General features: G+C 39.4%; 1 protein-coding gene across 3 annotated transcripts in view; it reads left to right on the top strand.

Moving 5' to 3' along the window:
- Nucleotides 1-14,822, top strand: part of ADCY8 (adenylate cyclase 8) — a 261,483-nt gene that overhangs the window by 144,665 nt on the left and 101,996 nt on the right. The gene's annotated exons all lie outside the window — the stretch shown is intronic.

Raw genomic sequence — 14,822 nt, 5'->3', positions numbered from 1 at the left:
TTTTTTTTTGTAACCTAGCTAAAAATAAATATTATGTGAAGCTGAATTATAATTTTACCAAAAAAAAAAAAAACAAACACCCTCATGTTGGAAACGATAAACCCTCTGTTGTTAAACTAAAGGGGAAGGCCAAGTACATGAGAATGCCCCTTTTTCAGTAGCTGGCCATCATCAGTTCTGAGTCACCCTCTGAGATTCAAAATCAGGAGAGCACTGCTTATTTGGAAACAGGAAAACAGCACCAAGTCAAGCCCAGAATTAGGGAGTTCAGGAGGCGCATGTAATTTCAAAGCCACCCACATGATTCTATTTTTATATAGCACGGATTTGCATCTTATATGAAGGATGGGGCTACAAAGTCAGTAAATAAGCAGTAGATCATCAATAACCAAAATTATTTTTATATTATTTATTCAAATATTGAAGTCACCTTAAACCCAATGGGATGCTCAGACTCCAAGAGGCACTAGATAACTGAGGTTGAGCCAGGTCAAGAACCAAGGTGGACACAGAGATTCTGTTCTCTCAGAATGCTTGCTCAGAGTTGGGCAAAATTACCTGCTCTAATGTGGATTTTCTCTTTAACCTCTTTAGATGCTTAGTTGAATTTAGCATATTTAGTTGAATTCATGTAAGTTCAATGGTATGATGGTACCATAAATTTTTAGAGAAAGAAATAAAAATAGCCAATATATAACACTTATCTAACAGTTATCTGACAGTTTCTGATAAGATCCTCAACCAAGCAGAAGCTGAGAGTTCTATGAAGTACCCAGCCAATAATGTCTGGAGCTTTATGAAGACATATAAGGGTTAATTTTTAAATTCCATAGATTTTTAAATTCCAAAGACTTGAACATTTCTCATTAACTTGTAGATAAGAAAAATATGTCTGCCTGAAAGGTTTTAAGATAGAAAAGGTTAAAATGCTGAAAGTCTCCCCTCTTTCTTCTGCATTTGAAAGTTTGATGGTGTACTCTGAGGCTAGGCTGTCTTTGGTTTCTTTCTGGATCTGTGGGGGAGGAACTATGAGAAAATGCATGGGGCAGATTCTACTCGGAAAAGCTGCAGGTTGAACCTAGCCTGCATTCCCTTGCAAGAGTTGACCCTTAGGTCTTAGACTGCTCTTTTGTGAGTGTTTAATTTGCCCCCAAAATTATGCCTACACAAGTCATAACTGATTGCAATGCCTAGGTTCTTTCCATCTCTGAGTTGGTGTGCATGGTACAGTTTGTTTTTCATAAAATAATGGTGTTATATATTTCCTGGAGCCAGTGCATGACCAGCTGACAGCGCCCTCTCTGCTGCTTTTGCCTATTGTTAGCTCGGGTCTGAATGCTGATTATTTAAAGATAAAGAAATGCATGCCTCACCCTGAATACCTTAGTAATTCTGTATAAAGTTCTCTGTCTCAGTTTTAGTTTTTGTTTCGTCTTTTTTTTTTACTCTTGAAAAGCCTCTCTCCATTTAAGCTGATTGTGGGAATCAAGATAATTCCTTAGTGTTCTAATCTCAATGGTACCTGAACTTGCTACTAATAATTGAGAGCCAAGAAGAGAGGTGGAGGTGCTTGGTTTTAGTCCATAGTTGATTGATCTGGTTAAATTATATAGGAATGCTTGAAATATTTATTTGCTGATTTCCTAAAGATATTTCCTGATGTCACCAAATACTTATTATAAAAGATGTCATTATTATCTAGAGATTGATATTCTTGTTTAACCGTACATTTTTCATGAGGCCCAAGTTTTGCCTGGATGTAACGCATCTGCGCCGTCTTCAGCATGAATAATCTGAATTCATTTTGATGTCTTCAGACTGAAGAGCCAGTGAATGTGTGCTGATATTCATGAATAACCATGTGCCACTAATAATATTTTGGAAATTACTGGGCCAATTAAAACAGTCACAAGTATTCAGTGTTTGTACTTATGCTTAACTCTAGAAGTCAGTGAGCCATATGTGCAATTCAGAGACATAATTTGTCCCTGGAAGAGAACAAGACTGGTCTGGCTGAGCCTATGCTGTGCCAAAACACCCAGTCAATTCCACAGAAGCCCCAACCATCTGAGTGTTTGCATAACACAGATAAAGTATACTAATGCTTCACTGGGGGTATTCCAGCTAAATTGGCCAGATGCTTTGGCTTCTATTGATTCATAATGTGTGCTTAGAAATATTTTTAATGGCATCAGATTGCTGTGTCATATTCTGTGCTATGCAGACAGCAGATGTTCAGATAGTTACATCCTCATGTATTCATTCATTCAATAAGGATTAATTGAGCATCTATCACATGCCAACTACTGCTAGTAAAAAAAAAAGGAGGGAATGGGGAAAAAATCACTTTAGAGACAAAGTCAGCCAGTAGTTTATATTCTTAATGAAGATAGAAATTACATCCGTTTTACTTACCACAATTTAGCCCACAATTAGAACAATACCTGGTAAATCACAGGGCTTGATGAAAGTTTCTTGAATGAGCGAATTAAATGATAAATATGGGTAGTGAGGGAACGGAATCAGTCAAGTTTGAATTCTAGATTTTTTGCTTGGGTGACTGACTGGATGATAGAACTCGCAGCTGAAATAAGCAGTACTGATACAGTGCTGGAAACAAATGCTTGTGCGGGGAAGACTAGGAATTCTCTTTGGGACATGTAGAGCTTGCGATGCCTGGGAAAAATCCAGGGAGTGATCACACGTTTGTGAACCCTGGGCATAAAAGAACTGTGCAAGAGATGTGGATTTGGTTTTAATAGTCACCAGAATTTTGTTGTTAGTAGAAGACATGGCAGTGAAAGATATCACTGTTGAGAATCTGTAAAATTAAGGAACAAGAAGGCACAAGCAGACCTTGAGGAACACCAATTGGAAGGTGAAAGAGAGTCAGTAGTCCTTGACAGAGACAGAGAAGAAGCATTCAAAGTGAGTGCTAGAGAACTAGAGGATGTGGTGGCAGGGAAACCAAGGGAGTATGGCATTTTGAGAAGGAAGCGGCCATCAGCAAAGTCAAATGGAAACAAGAGGCCCAGGAAAATGAAGACTGAAAGCTTCCTATTGGAATTGGATTGAAGGACATCACAGGCAAGAGGCAGATCTGGTAAGATGGTAGAGTCAGAAGCCAGGTCATCATAATTGGTAAGAGGTGGCTCTGGGTTTCCAAGATCTTCAATTCCATCCCTGTTCTTTTCCCTTTACCCATTTCCATAGTTTGTAAATGGCTTGGAGGAGCAATGAAAATCACTAATAATTATCTCTGGCCCCTTATGTGAGTCTTCTAGTTTGTGTCTGCCTGACCATATGCCCTTGGTTTTGATTCTGTCTTCTCTACCCCTATATCTGTATCCATTTGGGTTAAAATTACTGATTTGGCCCCGCTCTGGTATCCAAGTGTGGCTCTTGGACATCCTGAGCACCACGCCTTTTTATCTCTGCCCTCTGACAGGTGCAGATGCTCTGCCTCTTAATTTGATGCCTTGGTTTCCCGAACCCTGACTCAGCTCCCAGTGAGACTCCCCATGCCTTGAGTTTCCAGGTGAAATGAAAGTAAGAAAACTGGAAGGCAAGATGTTTATGAACACAGGTGGACTATTGGAACTTAAGATATAAAAAGTAGAAGCAGATGGTTGAAGTAGACCAAAAGTGAAAAATTTCACATCTGGGGGAGACTATCCATGAAGTTCAAGGCTAGATTGCTAAATGAGTTATCAACATGGACATTGAATCTCTCAGTGTAAAAACAACATTGGAAATGAAAGGAAGACAAGAACAGGATCCTTATCATAAAGATTATAATTTTCCTTTTCTGCTGCGTGCTCTGGGTAAAATCTGTATCTGGGTTTGAACTCTTGTTCATTCTGTTAATTAACAGATACTCAAGTGTACTAAATACTGAGGATCCAGTAATAAATCCCTGTCCTCCAGCAGCTTATATTTCTTTTTCTTTCTTTCTTTCTTTTTTTTTTTTTTTTTTTACAGAGTTTCACTCTGTCGCCCAGGCTGGAGTGCATGGTGTGATCTCGGCTCACTGCAACCTCTGCCTCCTGGGTTCAGGCAATTCTCCCGCCTCAGTCTCCTGAGTAGCTGATATTACAGGGAAACCCCACCATTCCTACTTTTAGTAGAGATGCGGTTTCACCATGTTGGCCAGGCTAAGTCATGAACTCCTGACTTCAAATGATCCACCTGCCTTGGACTCCCAAAGTGCTGGGATTACAGGCGTTAGCCACTGCACCCGGCCCAGGAGCTTACATTTCAAAGAAGTGAGGATTGAAGACAATTAAAACATATAAGTGTAATGAAGGAAATAGATATGACCAGGGAGCATATAGAATACAGAAGGGATTGTCAAAGAAAGCCTCTCTAAAGATTTAATGAGTACTAAGAGGACCCTGCCTGCAAATAAGCAGGAAAAGAGCATTCTAAAGAGAGGAAAAGCAGTACAGACATCCCGAAGTAGAAAAGAGTTGAGTGTGTTAGAACAGCAAAAAGGCACAGGTGGCTAAAGCGTAATGAGTAGGGGGAAAAGGGATAACAGATGGAGCTGAAGGGGCTGGGACCTCCATCCTGCAAACCTTGTTGATATGTTTTATTACTAGGGAAGCGATAGAAAGATTATAAGCCGGGCAGTGATATGATCTAAATTCTATTTTTAAGGGATCACTTTGGCTGTCTATGAAGAATGGACTGTCGGGGTAAGAGTACACTTAGCAGAAAAAAAAATCATCTTAGACTTCAGATTTTCAAGAAGATACCAAAGGTTTTTATGTAGCTATAAAATGTATTGTGTGAAGGATATTAATCATTTTAACTGGATTTTTATGACAAGTGATATGCCAAGAGAACTGAGGCCACTGTTTTAGAAGCAAGGTCCCTTTTCAGAGCCTGGGATTCGTTTCCGTATACTCTGGAATCATCTTCATCCCATCCATCCCTTTCACATTTATTACAGCCTGAGAATCCAGGCATGTTTCTGTTACTCCCCTGGGCCTTTTAAAAGACTCGCATGGAGAAAAGTACACAACTGGTACCTCCACTGTATAATTTTGTCATTGCTACACAATAGACTGATTTGGGGCATTTTTGTTATCTTGAAATTAATGTGTTTCCCATAGGGATTATAAATAGATGGAATGTCTATCTCCATGTAACAAATGGAAATCAAATACACTTCATTGCCTGGAATACAGATAAATATCCACAGGGTCACCAACGCTGACAAGAGTAGAGAGCTTTGGGACAGGTAGCATTTTGGGAGTGGTGTGCACATTTTTTTCACTTAATTCTCACACCAGCCTTACAGAGTAAGTGTAATATGCCTACTTCACAAATGGGAAAATCGAGATTCAGAGAGAATTAATTCCCTAATTCCCTGAAGGACACGTAGCAGGTAAATAACAGAGATGGAATTAGAGTCCCAAATGTCTAACTCCAAAAGCCCCACGCTTTTCATCAGATCACACTTCTTCCCTCTTTGTGGCCTGAAGATACATGCTTCCACCTTGTTTTCAGGTCATCTGTCAGTCTCAGAAGGTGAGTGAGTATTTGTATGGTATGTGTGTGAATATGTGTGTAGTATGGTGTGTGTTATGTGGATATGTATGTGGTGTGTGGATGTGTTATATGTATATGTATGTGTGTAGTGTATGCACACATACATATACATATAATATGTGTGTATATGTCTGTGATATGCATGTGGTATATATGTTTAGTGTTTAAATGTGTATGTATTATGTATGTTTGGTGTGTGTGTATATGTGGTGTGACACGTATGTGTGGTATGGTACATGTATGTATGTGTGTATGTATGTGTGGTGTGTATGTGTATGTTGCATATGTATGTGATGTATGTGTGTGATGTGTGTATATATGTATGTGGGGTGTGTGTAAGTGGTGTGTATATATGTGTGGTGTGCATATGTGTGGTGAGTATATACATGTGTAAAGCTCTCTACTCCTGTCAGTGTTGGTGACCTTGTGGATGTTTATCTACATTCCAGTCAATGAAGTGTCTTTGCTTTCCATGTGTGGCTATATGTGTGTGTTGTGTGCAAGTATATGACTGTGTGGTAGGCATGTGGTGTGTGTGTGGTGTAAATATGTGTGTATATGTATGTTCCTGTGTTATGTGTATATAGGAATGATATGCATGTAATATATGTGCATGGTATGTATGTGTGCGATGTGTGTATATGTGTATGTTGGTGTGATGTGGTATGTGTGTAGTGTGTCTATGTGTGGTATGTATATGCGTATGCATGTGTGGGGTGTGTATGTGTGCGTACATGTATTCACCCTCTCATATATATGGATCACTTGCTCACCAGGGCTACTTTGAAATTTTATATGAAAGCATCAGGAAATGACCATATTCCACTACAGCTAAATTTTGGAAATTCTGTCCAACCAAGAAAGATCTCATTGCCTATGTATCCTGGCGTGATAATTGTTTGCATGAAAAAAGGCAACACCAGGCAGCCTCTCCCATATGTCTAGCAGTAAAACAAACAAACAACCATTCGATTTAGTCCCACTTGTGTTGCCAAATGTTGAGACCAGAAGAAAAGGAAATGTGAAGACAATGGAGGCTGGCTGGGCTGGCAAGTGTGATAAAAGAATATATATAGGTTACCATATCTTCACCGATTCCACCTGGGACTTTTCTTAGATCCTGTTCTCTGTATTTACTAGAAGAAAAGGAAGAATTCTTAGTTGATTGCCATCCTGATTAAAACGCCCTTGTGGACCCAATGCTGAGCCCCAGGCTCCTTAGAGTAAACTGGTTAGTCCTGTAGGCTGTGAGTCTTGTGATCTTTGGGTAAATCTCTGCAGGATTCAAAATTGGCACATAGGATAGTGGAAGGGCCTGAATGGAAACCAAGCAGAACTGAGTTGGAGCCAGATTTCTCCAGTTGCTATTAAAAGACCTGGGGCAACCACTTCTCCCCTCCAAGGCTCGGTGTCCTCATTGGTACAATGGCAAAACTGGACTGGATGATCCAACAGTTCCTTTCAGCTCTGATCTTGCCCTATTCAATTTCTTTATCTCAGACATAGGCTGCAAGACTGTGGTCATACTGGTGAGCCTCATACACTTCAGAATTCTGCATTAATCATTTACCAGGAAGCCATGGGGACATCCACTGTTTACAGTTATCTTATTGTAGGATAACAGCTATGCTTATCCTGGTGAACTGTCTTAAAACATGAATGCCAAATTCAGCAACAGAAGTTAAAAATAAAAAATAAAACAGTATTTGAGGTAAAAACTTACCTAACTAGGGAATAAAATTTACCCTTTTCTCTAAGCACCAGATAACTGAGTTTTATTTTATGTAGATAAACACCCAAACAATATTACAGACATCATCACACTTTGCCTGCTTTCAAGGTCCTGTTTTCAACATGATCATTATGTTCTCTTATTGAGCGATATTGATCCCTGGGGATTTGGTTTCTTTCCTTCTTGTTTCTGCTCCTAAATGGTGGATTCAAACTAAATGGCAGGACCCTATTTTGTGAATATGAAGGAGTGCAAGAAAATGCACTCTTCAAATTCAAACTCATTTTACTTTTATTATTCAACTTGAGAAAGGCAATCCTATCAAGATGCATATTTGTTCATTCATTCATTCAGCCCTTCATTTATCAATGGCTTACTGAGAAACCACAGTAGAACTTTTACTTTGCCAGTAAAGTTCTAGGCTCCGGGGGTAGAGAGATGAAGGTGGGGCAAGTACTCTGGAGCTTAGTTTGGTGGTGTTACTAAGAGGTCAGCAGGCTCAGTGTGAACATTGTTAGAATTACTACAGGACAGAGTAGTAAAGGAGGCAACATTGATCTGAGTTAGTCTGGAAAGACCTTAAGCTGAGATTTACAAGCAAGCAGGAATTAAGCCAAAAATGAGGGAACAAGACCCTAGAAAGAGAGAAAAAGCAAGTCTACCATCTCCACCTAGGTTTCTTTGCCCAAGACCAAAGCACAGGCTTCTCTTTCCCTACAGGAAATTCGAACCTGAAATTCCTCCCCCTAAAAACAGCTGAAATATTGCATCTTGATTTTTAGAACGGAGTGTTTTCATAGGTAACTGCTTCTGTGATAAGTTACAGAATATCTAATTGTCCATGTCCAATATCAATATGCAGACAATCACAGGCGCATTTTTCCCCATAGGTAATTTTTTTTTAACCATTTTAACATCAGATTAAGTTTTGATGTTTATTAGATAAGACATCTGCAGACTTAGGTCAAGAACATGGAAAGCTTTGGAAATTTCCCTGAAGTCAAGCTGCACTCTTCCGGTAACATGGCTTTTCTGACAATAAAACTCCCCAGGCTGTCCTTAGCCCTGACTCTGAGGATAGCTGCTGAGTTCAGCCAGGGAGAATCATTAGCAGGGTCTGTTTTTTCACTCTGTTCAAAAAGACAAGTGGATTTGAAGCCTTCCAGAAAACATTGAATGGATTAAGTAGGCAATTTGATCCATTTGTGTTGACTCATCTTTCCTTCCTCTGAAGTCCCTGGGGTAGACTAAGGTAGAAAAGATAAAGGTAGAGATAGGACTGAGGCTCATGTTGAAACACAGATCTGAAAATTTTACTTTTAGGTTGTCAAGCATATATCATGCAGCCGTGGTTACTCCCATAGCTGATAACCTGCTGAAACTTTTCTAAGCAAATGAACTGGACTTTTCTTTTACAAGATATTGAGTAGTTGTTTGGGGAGTCATACAACTGTGAGCTGACAAATAAGAACCAACAAATGTATGCTACTTTACGTATGCGATGGTGAAAATGTGTGATATTTTAAATATGAGAAGATAAGCAGGAAGAGAAAAGAACAACAATCTGGATTCTTTTCCCCTGACTTACTTCCTCAATTTGAGAACAAAGAACCAGCATTTATTTTTTATCATTTTTGGCGTTCTCTTTGCCAAGGACTGGGATCAGATTTTTCAGTGTAAAATGTCTTCACTGAGCTACATCAGGACTGGTCTCATCTCTTTGCCACCAAGGATAACTTTTACTGTTTGACACAGTGCAGTTCATATCTAGGAAGGTTTTTCTTTCCAAGCAAAATTGCATTTGATGTGAGTGAATTTATATTCTCATTTTTCGAGTGATTTCGTATATGTCCTGACCCACTAGTTTTCCTGCTCTACACCAACAAATGGGTCTTCCCACTCTAAGGTGACTGAATTCTGGCCAGAGAAAAGATAAATGATATTTTTGTGTTGGCCCAAACAGCCTCATCCTGGTTACTTACATGTGTACTTATTTTTACTTCATCTTGTGTCAAAGAGATTTACAGTGGCTTATCTTCAGTAAGCATACAATATTGATGGAAATTTTTGCGAAGTCCTCTTCTAACTCAAAGATCCCCCAAACTACTGTTGTGAATTTCAGATTAGGCACCACTAGATTTCACAGTGCCTCTTCCCACTCTTGACTTTTACACCTTTAGTTCCCTAAAGAATCACATTACACTGTGAGATAGTAAGGACTTTGGACACATTGTATGTAGTATCACCCACTCTGGACTTCATATCTTGGGGAAACTTAAATACAGGACCACTCATTAGTAATAAACCTGTAAACAAACACTCTGGATAATAAAAACCCAGAAAAGCTAAACAAATCACACCATTCTTATAGAAATGCTTGTGTTGGGAAGGTCAGAGTAAAAGGAAGTAGAAGCCACAACCCCGGAGATGTAGCAATTTAGCTCTAACCCAGATGGTTTCTTTTTTTCCCAGTTTTGCCCTGCCACAACTGGTAAAAAGTAAGAGATGCTAGATTCTTGAAGGTCAATAATTTGTTGCTCCACTGGAACTAAATTAAGGAAAGCATTGATAACTATATTCAATTAGTAAATTGTGTAATAAAGGTTCAAAAAAGCTCACACTGATAAATTTAAAACATGAGCAATTTACCAGCAACTTGATCAAGGTATAATAGTTTTTCATCTGCCTAAATTAAAAGGTACTTCTGAACCTTCAAAGCTAAAAATTTAAATAATTCTATTTCAATTTTCCCAAAATTTCTATTAAGAAAACACACACACAAAGACATACACATATAAACATGCACACACACACACACACACACATTCCCCCCCCCCAACACACACACATACCCCTTCTTTTCCCCATGGCATTGACACTTTTAAAAATCTACATCTTTGATGTTCACAAGAAAATGGAGTAGCTTAGGTCTTGATGTTGTATGTTTGTTTATTCATTTCCTGAGCTAAAATTGTCCAGGTTGCCAACACAAGGTCATTCAGATGATGGGATAGTGGTCAACTCTCCAACCACAGCCAATGACATTTCAACCCAACGAATTCAGTGCTAGGGGATATTTCAATAGACACCTACCCTGTGACCCGATGAACAAACCACTGATGTTTCAGCTTCTCTCTCCCCTACTTATGAGTCCCATATGAATCCTGGCAGAAGTCTTGCCTCCCTTGCTAGATCATACCTTATCCCAGCACTTACACCATCCCTAAACCCGAGATGAAGCCAGTGCTGGAGTTTGCATATCTGTTCCACACATTACTAAGTATGTGATACTTTAAAAGTTAAAATTTCAATTGGACAATTTGCCTCAAATCACATTGTCAAAGTGGTCGGATCTGAGTGTGCCAAGTTTTGTTTCAGCCAATGCTGCAGAAGTTTCACAACATTTTTTGATTAAAAAAAAATAACCCAAGTATGTAATGTCTCAGACATAATCACATTTCCAAAACTGAGATTAGGATCTTCTTTCTGAGGAGCTCAAAGAATAATATCAGAGTCAAGCATCTAGGATTAGCTAATAGATTGGTAGAATAGAGTCAGACAACCTTCTCAGGCAGGAGGGAATCATTATCAGACCCCACTTGACCCAAGTTAAACTGGCTGGAGTCCTTAGGCCAGGTCTAAGGGACAAAATCCAGAATTGGTAATTCTGTCTGTGAGGTCTGAGTCTTCTTATCCAAAGAGCTCTGCCCAATCACATGGAATTGTGGTTGGGTCTAGAAAGAAGCCACAGCTGACCACTTGCCCACATCACTTCCAAAGACAACCAGGAGAGTATATCTATGTCTAAAGCCATGACCCACCAGTAGGTTGAACTGAAGCAAGGGTCAAGGTGTTTAATGCCAGGCAAAGTACACCAGGAAGACAGCCTTGTATTGTGCTTGACAATCTTGGGACCTAAACCCCAAAATGAATAAACTGCTTTCATGTTCCAGTTTACCAATATTAGTTGAAAGGCCAAGTGTGAGGTTACGGGGTTCAAATAAGTAGCAAATAAAGACATACATACTGTGGCATCAGCCAGAGCTAGGGGCTCCTCCCTGCCATTGTCTTATTCTCTTCATCATAGACTGAAATTTCAGGGCACCAAGCAGCAAAAGTCAATCAAAGAACTTCACAGATCCCTTAATCCCTGTCAAAGTTAGCATCCAGACAATAGTGGGAAACTTCCAACTCTGCCTGAAGATGAGAAGCAAGAATTTCCCAAATGGCCTGAGCCCCAGACTGACATTGTGTACTCATAATTGGGAACTGGAAACCAGACAATGAAGGGATGCTGAAATCCTACAGCAGGCTTATTAGAAATGTCTAGGCTATTTTTCAACAGAATGGACATTATGACCCTTGTTATGGCGTTTCCTGGAGCAGAAGCTATGCGACCATTCTGAAAATTACTTAAACCACGTTTCCATAGCAGAGTCCCACAGACCTCCTCCCACAATAAGATCTCGTTAAACATTCATTTGCTTTTTTTGGCAAACAGATTATAGTGACATAAATACTCAAAAAATAAAAGGAAAAGGAAACGATTTCTAACTGAAAAAGCATTAAACAGATCATTTGGTTGTACTGTTTCATTTTCTCTTAGTATAGACAGGAAAAGTTGCAACAATCTTGACTGACATACCTTGTTTATGGGAAATGGTCTTATTCTCTAGCACCTCCACTCCCATAAGAAGGAAAACTTATTGTATGACAGGGTCTTGGAGATCTCATATGGATATTTTAGCAAGGGCTCTCCAAGTCAACATTTACTCAAATACCACTTAACACTTTCTTACTAGGAAAATATTGCATCCCAGATCTCCCCATTCCCAGATTTGAGGGAAGAAAATTGTACCGTTTTCAAACATAGCAAGCATTCTCCCTGAGGCCCTCAATGCAAATCACTGTAGATTAGATCCCCTTAAAGCTTTCCCAAGGTATGAGCTTTCTTAAAAAGAATAATTGATAAGTATTTAAGATGATGGATATATTAATTAGGTTAATTCAATCATTGTGTAACATATTCATATATCATATCACTGTGTACCACATAACTGTATATTATTATAAAAAATTTTAAAAAGCACAAAATCATTCCTTTTAAAGTAGAAGTCTTTTTTTTTTTTTCTAGCAGTTTGATTGGCATTTTAACAAACAGTAGAGAAAAAATAGCTGTAATGTGCACTGTTGGGGTACTCTCACTTAGGCTTAGTGTTTTTCCTGCGTCTTGTGGGACATAGGAAGTTCATAAGGACTGAAAGGTGGAACCTCTGCCTTTTCCACAACCCAAAGCCTGCAGGGAACAAGTTTAAAATAGAGGTACAGAGGCTTCCAAGTTAGGCACAGAAAAAGGCTGCCACAGGGGTGATAGAAGCATGCTCCAGGAATAGGCTAGGGAAGCTATTGGCCCTACCTACTTCTGAATGCAGATTCCAGCCTGAAACTGAAAACAAGCAGAGTCTTTGGGAAAGGTTAGGACATCTCAGCGTGACAGACAGAAGCTGCACAGCTGTGCCTTGACATTGCTGAGCCTGGCATTCTCTCTAGGTTTTTCCCATATCAGCAATGAGTTGGCCCATACTGTGAGTGTTCAACTGCTATAGCTAAATCCGAAGACTACCACATCTTCCTCGTAGGGGAGCTAATAAAGAATAAAGTGCTTTCACTAATGACCTTAACCTTCTTCCACGGCTGGCTCATGGAAAACACACAAACTGAAGTTAGCCCAGGTGCTGGTCCCAGAAAAGGCTCAAGGTTACCCCTTGCCAGTTTGTGGTCTCTGGTGCTCTAGCAGCCAGTATTGGGAGGTAATGGAAGTGACCTTCTCTGGATTCCAAAACTCTGAATAAAACCTCACATTGTCCTGAATGGTATTGCCTAGGTTTTCTTTTATGGCTTTAGGTCACATGTATACTTGTTTAACAAACCCACACATTCTGCACAATGTAATCCAGAACTTAAAGTGTAATAATAACAATAATAAAAACCTCACATTGACAAGCATCATTAGGCTGCCTTTAAATGGCCTTAGTCTTGGCTGGATCATCAACTGCATTGGTAATGCCTGTTATCTCATGCTGAGCAAAAACTAAGCATTTGATCAAATCGTAGGAAAATAAACTACTTCTTATTCAATATAGTTTGGTAAACAGAATCTTTCCAAAATTTGAAGTCCATTTGGGAGAGAACAGAAAAAATCTAAAGGGACTTTTATAGCAAAAGACCAGAAACACTGCCCTAGGGACAATCTTCTTATAGAGGCACTTGATCTTTCATTCATCCACTCATTCATTTCTTCATTTCATATATATACTTCTTAAGAACCTAGCATGCTGGGCACAGTGGCTCATGCCTGTAATCCCAGCACTTTTGGAGGCCAAAGCAGGTGGATCACAAGGTCAGGAGTTTGAGACCAGCCTGGCCAGCATGGCGAAAGCCCATCTCTAGTACCAAAAAAAAATTAGCCAGGCACAGTGGTGCATGCCTGTAGTCCCAGCTACTTGGGAGGCTGAGGCAGGAGAATTGCTTGAACCCAGCCGGTGGAGGCAGTGAGCTGAGATGGAGTCACTGCACTCCCAGCTTCAGTGACAGAGGAAGACTCTGTCTCCAAAAAAAAAAAAAGAACCTAGCAAACATACCAGGTGCTGGAGACTCACTTATAAATAAAACACAGTGTCTGGCCTCAAGGAGATCATAGTCTAGAGAAACAAACACATAATTTGGCAATTACAGTGAATCATAGTAATTGTGATAAGGACAATTGCAGCCTCAGAGTAGGTTTCCAAAGGTGATGTCTTAATTGGTTTTTAAAGCAGCAGTAGGACACATGCCTAGATGCTACGTGTTTCAACTCATAAAATGAGTAATTACTTAATAGGTCAGATTATGTTAGGTGTCCAAGCTCCACCACAAGGTCAGATCCCATGAGCACTGGAAGAATTGTGCAGTATGTAGACATTATATCACCTATGGAACAATTGGGAAAATAAATTTAGTGTGCCGAGGAAGAAAACTAAGGACACTGGAAAGCAGCCACATGGAGGGAGATGTATATAGATCTTGTTCAGAGATCAGAAACAGGTCTAGTGTGTGGAAATTGTGAATAAAAGCAGCTAAGAACTTTAGGGCACTGTTTCCCAAACAGCATTCCATGAAACATATAGAGGCAATTCCAGATAGGGGGATTTGTGGTCAAAAAAGCTTGGAAGATGCAGAGTTTAAAAATCTTATTTCTACAGAACCTACCAGTGCCTTTATCTCAGTATAGTATACTGAGATAGGAAGGTAAAAGAAATTTTCCATTCAGTGAACACATTTATTGTGGCTACAAAGTATTTAAGTGACTACAAAGTATCCAGCATTGTCATAGGCCCTGGGGACAAAGAAGCAAAAGAGACAAAAGGAAGGTAAGGAGAAATGTCAGAAAATAAATAATTGATCTACATTTTCTAAACCGATTGATCCACAGAACCATTTTGTAATGAAGCACCTCATCATTCTTGTGTTTCTTGAAACAAATTTTGGAGAAAGA

This window comes from Sapajus apella, unplaced genomic scaffold (assembly GCF_009761245.1).
Source record: "Sapajus apella isolate SASKATOON/1434 unplaced genomic scaffold, GSC_monkey_1.0 scaffold3, whole genome shotgun sequence".
Taxonomy (NCBI): Eukaryota; Metazoa; Chordata; class Mammalia; order Primates; family Cebidae; genus Sapajus; species Sapajus apella.
Note: the sequence above shows the minus strand (reverse complement) of the source record. Positions and strands in the feature narration are given on the sequence as shown.